This window comes from Elephantulus edwardii, unplaced genomic scaffold (genome assembly GCF_000299155.1).
Source record: "Elephantulus edwardii isolate Elephantulus edwardi_28Jun2011 unplaced genomic scaffold, EleEdw1.0 scaffold00081, whole genome shotgun sequence".
NCBI lineage: Eukaryota > Metazoa > Chordata > Mammalia > Macroscelidea > Macroscelididae > Elephantulus > Elephantulus edwardii.
The window spans coordinates 3,947,460-3,960,955 of NW_006399831.1; positions in this window are offsets into that span (position 1 = coordinate 3,947,460).

Consider the following 13,496-nt stretch of genomic DNA (forward strand, 5'->3'; position numbering starts at 1 on the left):
TACCTTTCCAATTATTTTTGAATAATTTTCACCAGGCTCTTTCTTGCATGCAATATTAATGATATTGTGAGATAAATCCTACACTCTGTCGGGTCACCTTATTTTTTTTCCCCCTGAATGGGAACAAATATAAATTTCTTCTAATCCATTGGCCAGATGTTTGTACTCTAGGTGTCTTGGCACAACTTGGAGAGTATATCCAGGGCAGCGTCTGTTTGTTGAAATATGTCAATTGGTATACTGTCAATTCCTGGGGCCTTGGTTCTTTTGCCTATTCCTTCAGAGCAGTTTGAACTTCCTCACATGGTGTTTCATGAAATCCTTCTATGACAGCCAATTCCTTTTGGTACAATTAGTCTGTAGACTCTTTCAATCTTCTTTTAATGATTCCTGGATCATTTAATATTCTGTCCATAGCATCCTTAAGTATTACAACTTGAGGTTTTAATTTGTTCTTTAGTTCCTTCAGCTTAAGAAATGCCAACAAAATTTGGCCCTTTTGATGTTCTGACTCCAGGTCTTTGCACATTTCATATAATACTTTGCTTTGCCTTCCCGGGATGCCCTTTGAAATAATCTATTCAGCTCTTCAACTTCTTAGTTTCTTCCCTTTGTATTGGCTTCTTAGTGCTCTAGTGCAATATTCAGAGTCTCTTTTGATATCAATTTTGTCTTTTCTTCAGTCTCTGTCATTGTAAAGACCTTTTGCATTTTTCCTGGATGATATGGTTGATATCCTCCCACAGCTCATCTGATCTTCGCCCATTAGTGTTTAAGACCTCAATCCTGTTCCTGAGATGGTTTTGGAATTCAGGTGAGATAGGTTCAAGGTCAAATTTTGTTTCTTGTGGATTTGATTTAACCTTCTTTAGCTTTAGTTTGAACTTGCATATGTGTAGTTGATGGTCTCTTCCACAGTCTGCATCTACATTAGTTTTCACATCTAACATTGAGCTTCTCGAGGAATTCTTTCCACAGATGTAATCAATCTGATTCCTATGAAGACCATCACATAAAATCCATGTGTATAAATAGCATGCATCTGGAAACTCTGTGAAATTTGATAAGTGTTGATTGCTATAGAAAGGCTTAAAAAAAAAAGAAAGACTTCAGGCCTTTTGTTCATATGAGCCATGCTCGATTTGATGGCAATCAACAACATCAACAACATAGTGTGCATTTATGTTTCTTATAAAAGGTATTTGCAATGAACTAATAAATTGTACACAATCCAATCATTTTTATCTCCAGCCTCATTTCTATCACCAAGTCCATGTTTTTTGACTACTGATCTTTCTTCCTGTTCCCAACTTTTGCATTCCAGTCACCAGTTACTATTATTAATGCATCTTGATTGCTTGTTCAGTTGTTTTCTTACTGCAAATTGTGTTAAAAATATTTTATTTTCTCCTTTTGGCTCTGATCATTGATACATATATTTGAATGATAGTTGTATTCATTGGACTTCTTGTATGAATGTGGATAGTATCCTGCTGTATTTCTAGAGGGATCTAGAAATGACTTTTCTAGCTATGAAAGCAACCCCATTTTTCCTCACCTTTTCATCTCCAGCATAATAGATCATATGATTGTCTGACTCAAAATGTCCCATGCCAGTCCATCACATTTTGCCAATACCTAAAATGTCAATATTTATGCTTTCCTTTGTCCTGGAGAGGGTGAAGCCAGGCTGCTCCTTGGAGGCAAGGATTCTTAAGCTTTGTCTGACATACTTTGGACATGTTGCAAGGAGGGACCAGTCCTTGAAGAAGGACACCATGCTTAGGAGGGTGGTGGGAAAACACAGGAGAGGAAGATCCTTGATGAGATGGACTGATTCAGTGACATAATAAGATTGGCACAGGATAGAGCAGGGTTTAGGGCTGTTGTACATAGGGTTGCTTTGAGTCACAGCTGACTCGATACCACAAAACAACAATAACAACATTTCTTTCTTAACAATGTCCAATTTTACTTCATTTATGCTCCTCACATTTCACAATCCAATCCCTAATGTGAGGTTACAAATGTCACTCCTTTTTTAAATTTTTATATTTGATGGCTCAGCTTCAGTTTCTATATATGCTAATATACTCTAAGTGTGGTCTATTGTACACAGAGTTTTCAAAGGCTGTTATTTTGGAAGTGGATGGCCAATCCTTCTTGCTAGCTTGTCTTAATTTGGATGCTCAGCTTTAGAACAGTATCTGACAGACAAGTATTTTACAGAAAGGAGCAAGTGAAGGATATTTCCCAATTATAGAAATAACCTACAGATAAAGTGTTGCTCTCTTGCACTTGCCACATATGTGCCTTGATCCATCACTTTCCCTGCTTTACCATCATCCCTTTACACTCCTGCCTACCCTGTTCTACCCCATTCAACACCTCCCTTTTCCTATTCAGCCCTTGACATGATGGCTTGGGTCTCAAGTCTTCAGTACTTCTGCAAAGCATAATGCCTTATGTTGCTGCTGTTCTTTTATGCTGCGGTCAGTCTTTCTTGAGTTTAGGAATCTCTAAGTCCAAATTCCAGGTTCTAGTTGTAGGGAAGGGTTTCTATCTCAGAAAGTTCTGAGAAAAAGTCCTTTGCTCTGAGCTGCTGCTCCAGGACTGACTTCTTGTGACTTTGTGCTTCCCCTCTTCCGTTTGTAGTATGCTGCTATAACAGCAGATAATGTCCCAGGAGAGGGTGATGTTTGCTCTAGATCTAGGTATAGAGGTGTTATTTTCTTGATTTAGGAAGGACAAAGGTGAATATAGATTTTCCTGGCATTGGAGCCCATGATCCAGTTTTACAAGCAAATCCTATCTTGGAGGAATGCCTTGATTGTCCATCGAGCCCCGTAGAATTCTGGGAATATGGACTTTTCCTGATTTAGGGAGGGTGTCTCTTCATGTCAAGGCCAAAGTATGTAAGATGATGTGTTACTTTCCTTTGTTTTGTTTGAAATCCAAGAAGAGCTACTTTCCCTTTCTTTATAAAGTTTGACAGCAATAAATTATTCTGATTGGCCTTCCAGGTCTTGCTTTTATACCATTGCTATTTCTTGGAAATGTAGGATTTCATAGCAAAACAAGAAGATGTTTGGAATTTATAAGAAAGAAGGAAATCATGGAAAGAGAAGTATGTATAGATCACACACAAAACTTGCACAGTTTGTGCAGATAACATAGTTACATTTTTAATTTATAAAAAACTAAACTAATTTTTCATAAAAATCATTTTTAGATCTATAATTTTCTTCTTCTCATTACAAGTTTTAGTTTGCTTTTTATACACATTTGAAAGCATGAAAAATAGATCAGACATTTCACATCATTAAATAATTGGAAACTTATTTTTGTTTATAGAGAATATCTTAATACTGATATTTAACTAGTTTTTACAAGCACATTCTGTTCTCAGCTTTTGTTTCTGATGATTCCCTAAAAACTTTCCCATTTTGTTTTTTGAAAACTTTAGTTATATACAAGGCCACTCAGTGAATTCAGAAGTTCTCTAGTGAAGGATTTAAGGTTTCAGATATAAATGAAGCTCAGGACTTCCTTTGTAATTGATTTTATTTGGATCTGTGTCCTTTTTAGCCACATCCTGATTCCAAATGTTCCACATAGCTTTAGGTGTTAGTGATGTTGTGAACTAGAAACTGAAATTTTGGCAGTAATACAAAGAAACAACTCATTCTCAAATATGTCTTGAATATACTTGCAATCACTAAACTAATATCTGGAAATTGGTTTGAGATTGAAAATCTTTAAAATATATTTATGTAGGAATGGACTCACTTAACCTTTCATTTACTTCCATCTAAATAATATTAGACACAATGTGTGTGTGAATTTTGGTGTTTTATAGAGGAACTCCCAAATAACAGGATATTTGCACCACCTAGATAATATTTTATGCAATTTGAGGTTCTGCTATGTTTAAGAGAACAAAAAAATATACTTTAGTGATGAAGTACACTGCATTCTTAAGATAGTGTAAAACAATATCATTAATAATTTACTTTGAACAACATAAAATGTTGGCCACAGATGTGTACGAGGAGTTCTTACGTGAGAAATGTGAGCAGGGATACATATGGAAAGGATTTTGGCAGAAACCAGGATGTTCCCATTTAGAAAAGACAATAGCAAAGTCACAGCCTGGGTGGCCGGAACCCTCATGTTAGCAATACTATTCATCCCAGGATAAATCAATACCACTATAAAAATTACTCTAAAAGGGACAAAGAATAAAGCTTGGAGCAATTGAAATGTTCATACTGTACTTCTAAATGACAGCATTAGTGTTTTATGACTTGGATTTTTTTCCCTTACAATAAATGTAATTTTACTGGGTGTTCCTACTGTGTGTTACCCCTTAAACTTTACATATTTAGCTTATTTTTCCCCCTTTAGAATAACTCAATGCTGTAGTTAAAAACTGATAAAGAACCTGTGACCTTGAATTGTTACATAATTTCTTCAGCGCACATATTCACATGTAACTTGTAAGTACTAATTAATAAACATGAGACTCTGATTTTAATGCTAAGATTTAATATTAGGCAATATAGTCTGTATTTCTAGTATCTGTAAAGATACACAATAATCATAGATATTTTACTGTTATGAAATTTAAACGATTTACTGAAATCCTTTTGCAAACCACTCCTTTTGTAACAAAAACCTTGAAACACAGCAGCAACCTCTCTGTTAAAACAAATAGAAACTAGTCCAGTATCTTTTTAGGCAAAAATAAAAGCTCTGATTTGAAAGATGGCTGAAATGGCAGAGCGGGTCAAAAGACAACTGAACAAAAGATCAGACAACAGCTCAGAAATGGCTGTGGTTTACTGTTCAGCGTCATTAGAATGAGGATTATCTCTTTGGAACAGTTAATGGGATGGAAATTGCATATAAGATTTCTTTGCATCAATAAAAAGCAGCTCAACAATAAGATCTCTGGGAAAAAAACAGACACTGAGAATGTGATAAAAGAAATACTTTGACAGATCATCTAAACATCACGTATTACTGAAGGAAAAAGATTTAATGTATATTAAGAGATTTAAGTTCTAGTGCTAATGGACCACAGCTATGAATTAAGAAACACCTATTCCAAATGCTATTCTTATTTGTTATGGAGATATTTATAGACAGCATGAGTATTGGACTTCTGTCTTCCAACTTGCCATTCAGTTAGAAATTAGATGAAATTGTTTGTCATCTGAATAAAAAAGACTGAATAAAGGCAGTAAAGAAATGAAGCAAGACTTTTATTATCCAAATACAGAGAAACAGGAACACAAAAGATACAATGAAAAGCCTACTGACAATAGAGTTGTCCTATAATGATAAGTAACCTTCACTTCAGGGCATCCAGGAGGTCACAAATGGCCACCCTAGTTTTAAACATCTTGATTTATAAATGAATGAGCATAATAGTCTAATAAAAAAGAACGGAAACTATTCTATTGCAATATGTAACTAGATGATTATTAGCCATGTTTTTCTTTCTTTAAAGAATGAGAGAGATAATGATATGTTACAATTTGTGGGAATGTTGTAATTTACATTTATATACGAGATTTGCTTTCCAACATGTCTCTCTCTTAAAGTCTCCCTTACCCTTTCACCAACAGAATAAACAAAAGGAAAAAAGGCTTTGCTTTAGAATTGGAGCAATCAGTGATCTACAAGTTTTCTTTTCTTTATGTGAAAGGCACTGAGTAATGAGAATAAGGTTTCAGATTATGTATAACACTCAGAGCAACAATTTGCATTTTAAACAGATGTACGTAACACTTTATTTTTTTTAAAAAATCCTTTCCCCCCCATATTTGCTATTACTAAAAAAATCCAATAAAATTTAGTATCAATAATTATATTATTGGAGGATTGGCATGTTCAATATTCTTTCTAGCACTACATTCAAAGGTATCATTCTTCTTATTGTGTTGGTATGTTGAGATGCAGTCCTCTTCAGTTTCAGTGAGCAAGGTTGTGTCATCTTCATAACACAGGTTGTTACAAGTCTTACTCTAATCCTGATGCCACATCCTTCTTTATAAAGTCCATCCTCCCAAATGATCTGTTCAGCATACAGAATGAAAATGTATGGAGAAAGAATACATCCCAGATGCACTCCTTTCTTGATTTTGAACAATGCAGTGCTACCTTGCTCTGTTCACACAACAGCCTCTTGGTCTAGGTTTTGATTTCGCAGGAGCACAATCCAGTGTTCTTGGATTCCCTTTCTTCCTAATGTTAGCCACAGTTTTTTTGTGATTCCCACAAATGCCTTTGTATAGTTGATAAAAAAAAAAGGAAAGCGACACCTTTCTGATGCTCTGTACCTTCTACCAAGATCTATCTGACATCAGCAATGGCAACCCTAGTGCTATAGCCTCTTCTAAATCCATCTTGTATTTCTGAGACTTCTCCGTCAATGCACTATTCTAGTCACTTTTGTATAATCTTAAACAGGCTTTTGCTTGCATGTGAAATTAGTAATATGGTTCTACAATTTCTACAATCTGTTGGATCACTTTTTAAAAATGTGATTAAATATTAATCTCTTCCAGTCAGTTGGCCAGATAGCTATCCAAATTTCTTAGCAAAACTTGGTGAGCATGTCCAGGTCTGCATCTGTTTGTTGAAATGTACCAATTGGTATTCCATAAATTCCTAGGGTTCTTATTTTCTTACCATTTCATTCAGAGCAGCATAAGCATTTTCCACTTGCTGAAATGGTTCTGTGTTAACCAGTTCTTTCTGATACAGTGACTCTATATATTCCTTCCATCTTCTTTTTATACTTCCTGGATCATTCAAGATTTAGCATCTTTCAGTGTTGCATCTTGAGACTTGAATTTGTTCTTCATTTCTTTCAGTTTGAGAAATGTGAAATGAATTCTTTCCTTTTAATTTCCTGACTCCAGCTCTTAGGACATTTGATTATAATACCTTGCTTCATTTCCATGAGCTGCCATTTAGAATCTTCTGTTCCCAGAGTGCTATCCCTGCAAATGAGCGGCACCCAGATGCTGGCCAGAAGTCAGACCAGGAGGCCTGGAGTGCCATTTTTACAGGAGAGCACCCAAATAAAGGATTGACTGGGGTATGGACCACCATGTTGTTGTTGTTGATTGCCTTCGAGTCAAGCACAACTCATAGTGACCCTTTGAACAAAAGGCCTGAAGCCCCTCTACAACTATTGACATTTATCAAAGTTCATAGAATTTCCAGAGGCATGTTATTTAGGAAGTAGAATCCACTCCTTCTTCCAAAACCTGTCATAGTATGTTGTTGTTGTTATGTGCCATTGAGTTGCCTGTGATGTATTGCAATCCTATGTACAGCAGCTCTGAACCCTTCCCTGTCCTAAGTAGTCTCACTAACTCTGACACACCAAACTCCATTGCACCAGTTACTGTATCAATCCATATCATCTGGGGTCTCCCTTTCCTGAACTATCTTTTCACCCTTCTAAGCATAATGATGTCTTTCTCCAAGGACCGATCTCTCCTGGCCAAGTGCCCAAAGTAAGTGAAGTAGAGCCTAGCCTCCAAGGAGAGACTTCGTTTCACACTCTCCAAGATAGACCTATTTGTTTTCTTAGCAGTTCATGGTATGTTCAAGACTCTTCTCCAGACTCTTCTCCAGAACCACAACCCGAAGGCATCTATTCTTTTTCTTTCATCCTTTAATTCATGGCAAATGCCTTTTACAAAAAATCTAACATATACACATGCACCTCATTTTATGGACACAGGAATCAGATGGATTACATCTATGGAAACAATCATTGGAGAAGGTCAGTATCAGCTGTGAAAACCAGACCAGTTGCTGATCATAGAATAGACAATCAACTACTCATTTACAAGCTCAAATTGAAGCTGAAGAAAATGAAAAACAAGCCATAATAACCAAAATATGACCTTGAGTGTGTCTCACCTGAATTATCAAAAGACCACTTGATCTGTGGCATATCAAGGACATCATCCATGAAGAAAGCAAAATATCATTACAAAAACAGAAGAAGAAGAAAAGACCAAAATGGCTATCAGGAGAGACTCTGAAATATTACTCTAGAATGTAGGACTTATCTTTGGTGAAGGACATCGTGCTCAGAAGGGTGGAGGGACAGTGCAAGAATGGAAGATCCTGGACGAGATAGATTGATACAGTAACTGGGGCAATGGCCATAGGTGACAGAGTCAGTGAGACTGGCTCAGGACAGGGCAGGCTTGCAAACCTGTCACAAGTAATTCAACACATAACAACAAAAATGTGAAAATAAAAGAAATGTGAGTGTGATGGGCTGAAAATATTCCCAAAGATTTTAGACCTTATTCTTGGAAACTGTTACCTCATGTGACAAACTAGGTGATTCAAATTTTGAGACAGGGAGACATGTTTTCGTAAGGAAAAGGCAAGGATATTTTACAAAGCTAGAAACAGAAGAGAAGGCAACATATACAAACTTTGTAAGTAAACCAGTATAGAATAAAAATTTTATAAGAAGGGGGTGGGGGAAAGACATCAAAGAGAAGACAATGTGAATATAGAGACAGAAATTGGAATGATATCACTAAACGTGAAAGAATATCTACAGCTGCTAGAAGTTTGAAGAGTCAGTGGAAAGATTATTCTATGAGTCTCTAGAGTGAGTATTAACCTGCTTATATTTTGATTTCAGGCTTTTAGCCATCAGCATGTGCAAGATTAAATTACCATTACATTAAGTGACTATGTTTTTGACAATTTGTTACAGCAGCTACAAGAAAGTAATACACCATTGATTCAAAGTAGATATTTGTGGTAAGATTATGGGGCTTAAGGAACTAAAGGAGTGGAGATGGGCTATTTTCTTTCCCACTTATAATGGAAGAAGTTCTATAACCAAAGGCATTAGACACATTGACCCTGTCTTGAGGTCATGGATTATCCTCTGACCGTGTGTACTAGGTCATGATGATTTCTGTTGATGAAACTAGACTTTATTTAGAATGATCTGGTATTAAATTAAGCACTTAGGCTCTTTAACATGGAAGTTAAAAGAATTGGGGGGGGAACCCCCACAACAAAACTGTTACTGAAAATAGAAGAAAGGCAAGTGTGATTTTGTGTTAGTGCAATAAAAGTTCATGACTGGAACTCTAGGAAGAAAGGCAATCTCAGTCTATTTCTTGCAGAGGGAAATTAAGAAGCTAAACCTAAACCTCATACTTGGCGCTAAAATCATAGTGATCCGCCATGACATTTCCAGGATGGTACATTTTTAAGAGAGGAGACAGCTCATCTTATTCTCATAAAACATTTAGTGGATTTGAACTACCTATCTACATGGATGTAATCAAGGATGTAGAATAATACATGTAATCAAGGATGCTTTGGGCAGAATATAAAATTATCCAGGAAGTATTAAAAGAAGATGGAAGGAATATACTGAGTCATTATATAGAAAGGAATTGGCAGATACAGAAGAATTTAAAGAAATAACATATGAGCAAAAGCCTATGGTGATGAAGGAAGAAGTTCAAGCTGCTTTGAAGGAAATAGCAAAAAATAAGGCCCCAGGAATAGATGGTATGCCAATTGAAGTATTTCAGATAACAGATGTTGCCCTGGATGTGCTCACCAAGTTGTGCCAAGAAATCTGGAGAACAACTACTTGGCCAACTGACTGGAAGAGATCTATATTTGTTCCCATTCCAAAAAAAGGTGACCCAACTGAGTGTGGAAACTACAGAACAGTGCCATTGATTTCACATGCAAGCAAGATTCTACTGAAGATTATCCAAAAATGATTAGAACAGCACATCAGCAGAGAACTTCTGGAAGTCCAGGCTGGGTTTAGAAGGGGTCATGGTACTAGGGATATTGTTGCTGATGTTAGATGGATCTTGGCTGTAAGCAGAGAATACCAGAAGAATGTCTATCTGTGTTTCATTGATCATGCAAAGGCATTTGACTGTGTGGATCATAACAAACTGTGGCTGACTCTGAGAAGAATGGGAATCCCAGAACATTTAATTGTGCTAATGCGAAACCTATACTTGGACCAAGAGGCAGTAGTCAGAACAGAGCAGGGTAACACTGCATGGTTCAAAATTGGGAAGGGTGTACGGCAGGGATGCATCCTGTCTCCATACCTTTTCAACATGTATGCAGAGCAGATTATCTGAGAGGCTGGGCTCTATGAGGAGAATTGTGGCATCAGGATTGGTGGAAGATCTATTTACAACCTGCGTTATGCAGATGACACAACCCTGCTTGCTGAAACTGAGGAGGACCTCATGCACTTGCTGCGAAGGGTCAAGGACTGCAGCCTTCAGTATGGACTGAGGCTCAATGTCAAGAAGACAAAGATTCTCACCACTGGACCAATTGGCAGCGTCAGGATGGATGGCGAAGAGACTGAGATTGTTCACAGCTTTAGTTTGCTCAGCTCCACTGTCAACACTCTTGGCACCAGAAATCAGGAAATCAAAAAGCGTATCACGATGGGAAAGTCTGCTGTTAGGGACCTCTCTAATGTACTCAGGAGCAACGATGTCTCTCTGGAGACTAAGGTGTGCCTGATAAAGGCCATGGTCTTTGCAATCACTTGTTATGCATCAGAGAGTTGGACAATGACTAGGGAGGACAGAAGGAGAGTGGATCCTTTTGAGCTGTGGTGCTGGAGAAGGGTACTGAATGTACCATGGACTGCCAGGAAAACAAACAGATTCATCATGGAGAGGATTAAACCAAGCTACTCCTTGGAGGCAAGGATTCTGGGGCTTCGTCTGACATACTTTGGACATGTTGCCAGGAGGGACGGGACCTTGGAGAGGGACATCATGCTTGGGAGGGTGGAGGGACAGCGCAGGAGGGAAGACCCTCTATGAGATGGATTGATTCGGTGACTGGGGTAATCGGGATGGGTGTGTCAGAGGCAGTGCAGTTGGCGCAGGATAGAGCAGGGTTTAGGGCTGTTGTGCATAGGGTCGCTATGAGTTGCAAACAACTCGACGGCACATAACAACAACAAACAACATCTACATGGATATTGTTCGATAGTTTCTCCACCCTGATGAATCACCTTTCTTTGGAATGGTTCCAGTTGGTTGACCAGGTGGTTTCCTCCATATTTCTTGGCACAGAAACATATTTTCATGGATTATAAATGTTATAAAACTTTAAATGGATATGATTTTTGCTATAAAATAGGCATTGTCAGTAAAATGTTAAAAACAGTTCTGAAATTTATTTTACTTACAAGTGTGCATATTTCAACTCATGGCTTGACATAATCAAATATTAAGTCATTTGATTAAATGTTAATTTTAATTTTGAGTAATTTTGTTTTAGAGACAGACTGTATATATGTATTTTTTCTTTTTTGCTTCTGGTCTCAAAAATTTGTGTAACCCCTTGACAGGACTATATTTTAAAAGCTTATCGTTCTAGGCACCACCATGGAATACCTAACTATAAGTCTGTGCTTAAGTCAAGTGGAGATTGTGAGGAAGGGAGAGGATCAGGTGAAATTTCATTCTAACGTATCTAAGATCCCTGAGTTGGAATCACTTTACACATATAAAAAGAGAGTATTAGCATAGAAGCAAAGTATAGCACATTACATACTGGGCTGCTAACCAAAATACCAGTGGTTTGAATCCACCCTTGGAGAAAGATAGGCAGTTTCTTCCTGAAAAATTTACAAGTCCTAATAGAGGGTTGCTTTAATTTTCAGTAGACTTGACAGCAGTGGATTTGAGACATTTAATAAAGCACTAAAGTGGAAGATAAGCGTCAGGTGGTTATAAGCAAGGAATAGAAAAACATCTAGGATAGAAAAGCAGAAATCAAGATCTTCCCTGAAAGCCCCACATAGAGCCTTTCCCTAGAAGAGAGGAAGATCCTTAGTGTGATAGGCTGACATAGTGAATGCAGAGATTGGTTTAAGCAAAGCATCAATTGTGAGGATGGCAATGAGCCAATCAGGATTTTATTGTGTGTAGGATTACGGTGCATTGGATCCAACTAGAAAACACCCAATAACACAACAAGAAGCCTCCTAACCTATAATAATTTTTGTTTGTTTGTTAAGCACTTTTTGTCAAAAACAACATTAACAAACTAATAAGACACATCGTTGTGGGTCAGGGAAATCATGCATGTTGTAATGATGACGTAGTTCTTGGGAGCCCATTTTGTATGTTGGAATGACAGCTAAGGGACAGCTGGACAAGACAGTATGGTTTGTGCTTTGTTTCTGGCTGTCTGTTGGGCACCTGGGTTTTCTCCAGGCTGCATCTGTTGAAGCTGATGCACCCAAGAGAGGTCATGGTTGATTCATGGTTTTAAGTGGCTGTAAAGTGAGACTGTTCAAACATCTTTTGCTCTTCATCCTCTCTCTCTCTCTATGTGGTTAATTTGCATTTCCTCATATGATTGCAGTCTTACGGGCTTGGGCTACTTATTTGCTTGTTGACTTACTCCAGTGCTGCAAGATGAATGAACTGAGATTTCTAGAGGCCTAGCCTTGGTCATAAGAAAAAAAAAACCTCACAAAAACTTCTGGCATATTACACTGACCATGCAGGTAATTTAGTTCAGCCTAAATTTAAGCAAAATAAAATTAGATTCATTCTTTCAAGAGATGGAGTGAAAAGAAGTTGTAGTGATATGTATACAGATCAAAAGACAGTTATTCAAACAGAAAAAGAGGCTGGCTCATAATTGAATAAATGTGTGACATAGTTGTATTATTTTTTGGAGAATTTCATAGTATATCAAGTATTTTTTGTCAACACCCCACTTTAGAAGTTTTTTTTCAGGCTTCTTTTTGCACTACCTAGCATTTATATGCATATAAAGTGATTGAAAACACCATGGCTTAGTTTAGGTGCGCCTTAATCAATTAAGTAATGTCTTTAAGAAACTTTCAAAGGTATTTGTTACAGATTTTCCCACTGTGATCCTCTGTTTGCTTCCTTTACTGCTGCTTCCATTGCATTATTGATGATCTTAGTAGAATAAAATCTTTGGTAATTTCAATGTCAAAACTCATTGTCATCGCTTAATGAGCGGGTTCTGCTTATAGGAGAGCCCCCTTGGGTTTCCAAGGCTGTAAATTGCATGAAAGGAAAATGTCCCTTTTTTTTCCTGTGGAGCCTCTGCTGGATTTATATTATTAGAGAAACATGGTACTAGGGTTGGCAGTACACAATATAGGTCATCACTCATCATCTTGTTCTCCATGGATCCAGTTATGAAGATTCTAATTTTTTTACTGTATTCAAATGTATTTCAAAAGGAAGGCTGAATATTGTCTTTGACATTCATCAATATTTACCATGTTAATTTTTAATGAGGATTTTTAAGAAATATTGCCTATAAAATTAACATACATTTTCATTTGTGTTCCTTAATGGTGCACACATTCCTTCATTCACATTATATTTCATGTGATATTGCCTATATAGATTGTGTGTTTTTTGTTTTTTTATTGC